Source organism: Lytechinus variegatus, chromosome 2 (genome assembly GCF_018143015.1).
Source record: "Lytechinus variegatus isolate NC3 chromosome 2, Lvar_3.0, whole genome shotgun sequence".
Lineage (NCBI taxonomy): Eukaryota > Metazoa > Echinodermata > Echinoidea > Temnopleuroida > Toxopneustidae > Lytechinus > Lytechinus variegatus.
Genome location: NC_054741.1, coordinates 30,655,129 through 30,664,012, shown reverse-complemented (window position 1 = coordinate 30,664,012; position 8,884 = coordinate 30,655,129).

Below are 8,884 nucleotides of genomic sequence, written 5' to 3'. Positions count from 1 at the left end.
GCGTGATGACAACACAATATTACTCAATTGCGCATGCGCTTGCCATTAGGCGGTACATATTTTAAACTTGAATTAGGCCGACTAGTCCAAGGATAAAGAAAGATGTAGGTCTAAAATGAATTGAGTTGAATTTAATTGAATAACTTTATTGTCAATAAACGTAATTCTTCTTTCACTGCTTTTAATACACACATGCAAATACAATTCATATAAATTGATGAAACACATCAAACTTGCAGTTTTACAAACAATACAAACTTTAATTGGACAGAATAGACGAGATCACAAGAGTAGAATGTTTGACACCAGTTTTAACAGAATTTTAGTATTTTTTTCTACGTCTTGGGGAAAAATAAATTTGTAGCCCCTCCCCCCCGGGGGCCTAACGTAAAAGGCACTTTGCCGTTCTGATATCTAGGGCCAGGCCATCAGGGTCACTTTTTTTTATAAATAAGGAGGATGGATCTGAGGGTAGCTGGGACAACCCAAATGAGAAGTCATATTTTTCTATTGTCATAGGAGTAATCTTATTTTCTTGTACTATTCTTCCATCTCTCATTTTCTTCCTCCCTTCTATGTTAAAGGACAAGTTCATCCAACAACAAGTTGATTTGAATAAAAAGAGAAAAATCCAACAAGCATAATGCTGAAAATTTCATCAAACTCTGATGTAAAATAAGAGTTATATTTTAAAATTTCGCTTAATATCACAATACAGTTATATGCACATCCCGGTCGGTATGCAAGTGAGGGAACTGATGACATCACATGCATGCACACTACAACTATTTCTTTTTTATTGTATTATGAAATATGAAATATTCTATTTTTCTCCCCCATTGTCCTGTGAAACAAAGTTTCATTTCTCCCTGAACATGTGGAATTACCATTGTTTAACATTTTATGGTTCAGTCAAGTTAGTCCTTATTGTCAAATCTGTAAAAAATGATTTTTTTTTTATAATTCCTACAATAAAAAACAATGGAAATAGTGAGGGACATCATCGATTCTCTCAGTTGAATGTGACTAAAATGTGCATTGTGAAAAGTAAGCGAAAATTTAAAGTGTCATAACTTTCTTATTTTACATCCGATTTTGATGAAATTTTCAGCATTATGCTTGTCTGACTTTTCTCTATTGATTCAAATCAATATTTTTATGAGATGGACTTAACCTTAAAAAAAGAAAGAAAATGGGCCATGGCAGTCGCCTCTGCTCATTGGCGGCGGAAGCCAAAAAATTTAGGGGGGTCCACCTGAACTTAGGGGGGACAGGTCCTTCCCCCGCTTCCGCCGCCTATGCTCCTATGGTGCGAACCTGTCAAAATATGACGAAATTCGTTCATTATTTTTCGATTATAGGTATTTAATCGAATACATAGAATATCAAACTTCAGATAGATACATGACAAAGACTATTTTAGAAATATACATTATTAAATTTTCATTTATTTCATGAATAAAAAAAAGGACAAGTCGGGGAAATACAGTTAGGTCAAGTAAATGATAGCAGTGTCGGTAAAAGTTTTGTAGCCCCATTCACGGCTAAGGTCTTGCACTCCATCAAATGGTCTTTATATGAACCATACCCAATTTCTTTCTCGAGTCATCTACAATATGTATCTCTCCCTCTATCTTTTTGTCTCTTCTCTCTCCCTCGAACTCTCTTACACAATCAACGTACATGTATATACACAATGCAAAACCAATGTCATTTCATTTTCCTTCCTCTAAATTTCGGCTATGATTTTCCTGTATTCCCCTTATAAACTTCTTCATTTCCTCACATCATGGGGCTACAAAAAAAAGAAACAAAACTTTGTTTTCATCACAATCTCAAATTATATTAGACAAATATAAGAATCAAACTTATTTCATTTATTATAATGTAAATTACAAATAATTAAGACACAATTGGTATCAGAGTTATTTCAAAATACATGCAATAACATATATGTCAATTGTAATGCAGAGTTATGCAGTAATACCGAGTAATACAAATGTAATATCAAGGTATTTTCATTTACATGCTGAATTTGAAGAGTTGAATGACAAACATCTACACATTTACAAACAACATTAAGAAGCACTTTTCTAAATTCAAACACCTTGTGTACAAATATCTGGACCCTGTAACACAAAAATTTATGATGGATTGCAAATATGAGAGAACAATGCTGATTGGTTCATGGTCAGTGTTTTTAACATAATGTGCATGTGACAATGATCACGATTGGCCAAAACTCTAAAATAAAGGGCTCTGGTTTCATCCAACTTCAAGGGCAAACCACCATGAACCAGCATCTAAACCCACGATGCACCTTAGGTGATTAATTGCAAATCTTTGGGTTTCAGAGTCCTGATCAAGATTTCCTGCAAGGCGGTCTTCAGTGCTTTCTACTGACAGTAAGGACTTTCTTGCAGTAACATGATTGATGTGGTACTAACATACATGAAGCATTTGGAAGCACCATTTACATTGTATATTTACGAAGGCAAGAAATTATTGTCTCTATGTAGAGGAGAAAACATGATTATTTGAAAAGACACAAATATTTGGTATCAACTCAATTTGGCAACATGACTCAAACACACCAAACATTATTTTAGACAAAAATAGAATAAGAAAATCTGTACTTAATTTTTTTTAAAGGAAAATGATGGCAATTTTTTTTAAAAATAAAGTATCGCTTGAATTCATCAGAAATATGTCAACAAAAAATTTGACCCTTGGTCAGGGCATAACTTTATCATGGGCCCTTCAAAAATCGTCATAATCTTTAAAATCTATAAGATACTAGATCTGTTGCTGAGTAAGTGTAAAAGAGCACTACTTTTCTAGAAGCTGATATTTCAGTCAATTTGTGTTATTAAGAATTTGAGATTGAGCTATTAAGATTTGAGAAAAATCAAAGAGCAGTTCAGCATATCATTACTATGACAAAGACTGAATCAGCAGATCAGAATGTATGTACATATATCTATATGATGTAAAAATATAAGGAATCTATTTTGTAAAATTTGTTCACAATTTTAAAATGAATGCTTATTTTATTTTCTGATTGTTACAGAAAAATCACTGTTAAGGTTGGATATCCAATAAGCTTCCTTTTAATTAAAACATACTTTACCTTTAAATATATGTATTACAATATAGAAACTGCATATATATATACAATTAAAAGTAATAAATTACTTGAAGGACTAGATCTAGAAACTCCCAATCCTCTTTGGTGTGAAAGGTAAAAAGAAAAAAAAAAGATGGCATTTTATCTTCACATCATTCAGGAATGTTGTAACAGTGCAAGTCATTATAATAATAATCATAATAATAATAGGCAGGCCCATAGACAGCATTTTCAATTAGGGGGTTTCCATCCCTTCTCTTCCCATTTTTCTTGCTTTTCAGCAAAGGGGTGGGGGGTTTGGGGGTTCAATTGAACCCCCAAACTTCCCCTGGCTACAGGCTTGTTAGGCACCTATAGAGCACCATCTACTTGGAAATAATCTACTCTGAAGGGCACTAACAATAATGATAATAACGTCATTTTTATCAAGGGTAGCCACTTCAGTTCAGAAAATTTTTCGACCAGTGGGCCCTGAATAAAATGTTGTTATAAAAAATAAACTATTATTGTTTGATAAAGCACTGTCTAATCTAACAAAATATCTCATCCTGCAAAACATACAATGAATCTGTGGATACATATTACTGAATCAGTGCAAGAATACCTTGAGCACACTTTCACACATGGATGATTCGCAAGACACATCCTTACACAATGTGTGATACATGACGCTAAGGGTATTCTCTCACCAATATATTAAGCAGGTTCCAAAAACACAGTGGAAAGGACAGAATGTTGAGTCTAAATATGGTCATTCTCATGGCTGTCAATGTCTTGGAAGTGGAGGATGCAGCAAGTCGACAAAAGTGAAGGATAAGAGACTTCATCAAGCCTGTTTCTTTATGATATCACAATTAGATTGTGTAGTCAATTGATCTGATGAAGCCCCTCAAAGCCAATGGACGTTCCTTTGATTGGCCTTAATCTCATTGGCCTGGAGGTTTGTTCTGATCATATTAATTAATTTGTTCCATTTGTACTATAATGCGCCCTATGGAAAAGTGGTCCAAACCTAAAAATGTCAAAATTGAAGGCCTGATGGAAGTCACGCACATAAACATGCAATTTGTATGATAAAGTTTGTCAACTTTTTTATTGATCTCCTAGTACTTGACTCCCAAGCTGATGACCAATTTTATGTATTGAGCAGACATTCGAGACATCATGAGAAGACTGTTGTGGTGCGGAAGAGAATGAAAGGAAATCTTGGAGTGTGCAATGACAGATTTTTGTCAGATTCTTGTTCTCTTTCCCATCCATCATGTTTTCAAAAGGTGTCCATGAACTCATTTCAATCTAACTGAAGTACATACTTCAGATGATTAAATTTGAATATATCCCTGTGTCTGCACATGAGAAGGTGGTTACTACATGAAAACATCATAAAATTAAACTACATGGCCCGTATTCTGATCTCAGGTTTAAATTAAACCATGGTTTAAAGTTGTGGTTTAACTATGGATAGCAGATTGGGGCAAAAATCTTTATTAGTACACGTTCAATGTATTAATTCATATGACACTCAAATACTTAATAACGGCTGGGAATGATAACTGAAGTATTTTTCTTCATTATGAAAGCAAATGGAAACAAAACAGTAACATATGACATATACAATGTAAACAGAATTTTTGAGTTTTTTGCTCCCCATACTTTTAGCACAGAGCTAGACCGTGGTCTAAGTTAAACCTGACTTCAGAATACGGGCAAAATAAAATAATACCTTGTTGAATGATACTGAACAAAAACCTCCTACAAATTGGCGACAATATCATGTCCCTCTCATAAGCATGGAATCTAAGCAGAAGCTAGCCAGATGCAATCACACTCTTGACTGGGGCAGATCAAATATGTAAGAGTAACATTTTGCAAGTGAAAACAATACATTTGAATACATTTGTTAAATATATACAAGAATCTGAGTTATGTGACATGATACCAGATGATTAGTTAGTTACAATAATTCACATTGATTGTAATTAAGTGATTGATAAGTATTTCATTCCTTATATTACTTGCAATAATCAAAACAATGAAAGCATGATGATACAAATACAAAGTGACATTACATTTTAAAAAGGGAGCCCTCAAATATTAACCAATACTGAACAATGATAGTATACTTGTGGATTGGCACAAAATAGAACTGTCATTTACATTGTTGGCTATCACTGTCTATTGGTTGTCTTCTTTTTTTTTAAGATTATCCTCTAATGGTAATGCTAAAGCTGAAGAATGAAACAACCCACAAAACAAAAAGAAAAATAATCATCATTATCTCATTAAAAGAATATGAGCGTGATTATGCTTATTAAACCCGACATTCTTGTCCTTAAATAGATTTCGCCCGAAATTGCACTCATATGTATTACATTAACAATATAATAGCTATAAGGGTGTTAATACAGTGAGTAGAAAGTGATTTCATTGTACATTTTGAATATTACAAACTATGTTTTTAGAACTTAGGGATATCAAATCTTTGGTAAAAAAGAAATGTCTCAATTCTGGCAGTATTCTGAACAAATATGAATATTGATTTGTATTTTAGGTAACCTTGAAATACAATACAAACAAGTTGTTGTTTTTATTTTTTTCTCTCTCTCACGCTCTTCTGTACTTTTGCATGTGAAATACAGGAAACCGTTATAAAATTTCATTTCACTGTAAGAATTTTGTCCCAGATTAAGAAAGGGTTGCAATAAAACCCAACTCAAGCAATCAAAGGCATATTGATTAGTGCTGCAGCCGAACCGCCGAACCGAACGGAAGTTCGCCGAACTTGGCACTTCCGAACCGGACCGAACCGAACCGAACTCAAAGGCCTGGTTCGGAAGTTCGGTAAAAAAAAGAATGTTTGTATGCAATGCGTGAATGTGATGACTACATAGATTTAAGTATAAAATTAACAAAATATATATTGGTTAGTGATTGTGCACAAAGAGAATTCCACTCAATATATTTTTAAAATCCACTATGATAGCTCCCATCTCGTCTTTGATTGAACTGTTATCAACTTAAGAATATTTTATTAACATAAATATATTTTTTCTTGATAAAATGAGGGGGCATTTTGAAGCTAAACTCGGTATAAAAGTGTGGTGTATTTACGTATGCCGTAATCGATCGTGATCGTAATCGGACCTAATCATTTTGTATCTAATAAAGAAAAAGAACCAGACATAAATTCATTCCTCGTAAATGACAAAGTATGACAGTTTCGGTCTCGTGTTTGATTAAATTTTTATCATTTTCATTTTTTTTATAAACATGAATAGGCCTGGGAGTAAACATCGATTGATCGAATGGTTCGATTGGCATGCCGCCAATCACCAATCGATTAGCAAAATATACACTAATCGAATGTTCGGCAGATCCCGATTATGACGTTGGCATAACTCTAATACCCAAGTAATAATAATAAAATGACAAGAAAACAATGATGACAGCTGTTTTTTACAGGTTTAAAAATTATGTTACCGAGGTAATGTTTCAAAAATTATCAATGATTGTATCACATTCACAGTTACATACCAACATGATAGCGCTCCGAAAATGTTAATCCCACCCGACCTTGCCCTCATACACAAAATAAGTCATTGTGTGCGTGCACAATAATAAGTAAACACATAACCAGCTCACTCGAGCTGATTGGACCTTCGGATAGCCAATGAAACTTTGGGAAACAAAGAAGCGGAAGGCATGTGGTTCCCTTTATTATCAGGAAAGGTCATGACTTCAGAAATAAATTGACCCCTCCCCCATCTGTGTGTGTGTGTGCGTGTGAGGGAAAGAGAGAGAGAGGGAAGGATAGGGGTGGGAGCCGGAGAATTTCTTTCATGTTTCAGAACAATGCAACCTTTTTTATATCCCCCTCAACCAATGAAAACTACATTCCAACACGCGCCCGCCTTCACCAGTACTTTCTCGACTAGTCTCCAAAAATAGACCCAGTTATACATGTGGGTTCAAATGATAAAAAAACGTAATTTTGAAAGGTATTTCAAATGAAATATTTTTTTTAATACATGTGTAGCATCGTGGGCAGTGCCACAAGTGGAGGCGGGGACATGGTGTGGGCAAGGGATGAAATTTTTCAAGTGAAATGCTCCACCTGGGCTCAGTCTCAAAGAATATACTTCATGAATGAGTTGTTTACGTCTTTGGACTCGGCGGGGCTGATTCATTTATATGCAGGGGTGTGGCACTTGGAGGGATGCATGCATAATACCAGGGTACCAGTATTGATTTAGGAAAGATTTTAATTGGAACAATAAACTGAAAGATTTAATCTCATTTCATGAAGTTTCTTTTGATATAAAAAATCATGGAGAAGGGGGAAAAGGGCCTCATTTATGCTGAACATGTGACTTTGATGGAGATTTCTTCATGGGGAGGTCACCATAAAGTAGGTCAACTATTGTGACTTAAAAGACGTGATTCCCGACGAACAATCGAATCATTCAATTATTTTTCCAGGAAATAATCGAATGGTAATAATAACAATCGTCCCAGGCCTAAACATGAATATATTTTTTCCTTATAAAATGTGGGGACATTTTAAGCTTAACTCAGTTAAAAAGTGTATCGTAGTTGAATTACGTATTGCTGTAATCGGATGTACATTTAATTGAAAAGACATAAATTAATTCCTTGTGACTGACAAAGTAATGGTAAAGTATATATATTCCATCTTCTGAAATTTCTATATTAATATAAAAGATAAATAAATAAGAGATGAAGGAATGAGGGTGAAAAAAAAGATAAAAATTCAAACCAAATCAACGCATGTTCCCTGATCGATGTTCCGGAAATGGTTGGTAAGGAAAGTTGAAACAGGAAGTCCAAACAACCTGCTCTCGGTTGCTATTATACAGGTAAAATTCGTATTCCAAACTTGACACGTTTTTCCATTGTCAATATTTTCTTAAAAGTGGTTTAATCTGGCCAATTACTGAAAATGAAATGATAAATTATCAGTTCCGTCTTAGTTCTGACGATCAACGCCGAGTGATTTCACAACACTAAAATACGCAGTACAGTCCCATGTACACATTTTTGTGTTAGAAATATGTTTGAAGTCACGTAGCGTCGATCTTTCTGGACCAAGAATGGACTGATATTTTATCTTTTTAAAGTAATTCATTGACCAGATTTTACCACTTTTCAGGAAATAGGGACTTTCTAAAACACTCATATTCTTTGGAATGTGAATTTTACCGGTATAATAACAGTTGAGTGGAGGTTGTTTGTCTACTATTTCGACATTCCCGATCAACACTTTCCAATTTGAGAAGCTGCGTTGGCAATGACATCGTAATCGATCATGATCATAGCTACATGAAATAATCGTGAAAAAAATATTCTGATCTTTGTAATTCTATTTCTGTCCTGATTCTCTCGTTATCAATATTTTTTTCTTTTGATTTTTTTTTATTTTCATTTTAAAAATGAAAGTAGAAATGACTTATTTTTTGTTTATTAAAACAAAAGAAAGTACAATTATCTTAACTATTCTTTTTAGAAACAAAATTTATTATTAATACATGACAGTTCATAAAAGAGATTACTTGTTAGTAGGTCGGCGATCTTTATTTTTTATGTTAAATTTAATTTGGCATTTATTGCCGAACCCCGAACCGAACCAAAGTTCGGAAAAAAATTGCCGAACCCTGCCGAACCGAACCGAACCCGAACATGCCGTCTGACTTGCAGCACTAATATTGATTATCAACCAATCAAAGAGAGCATTATGAA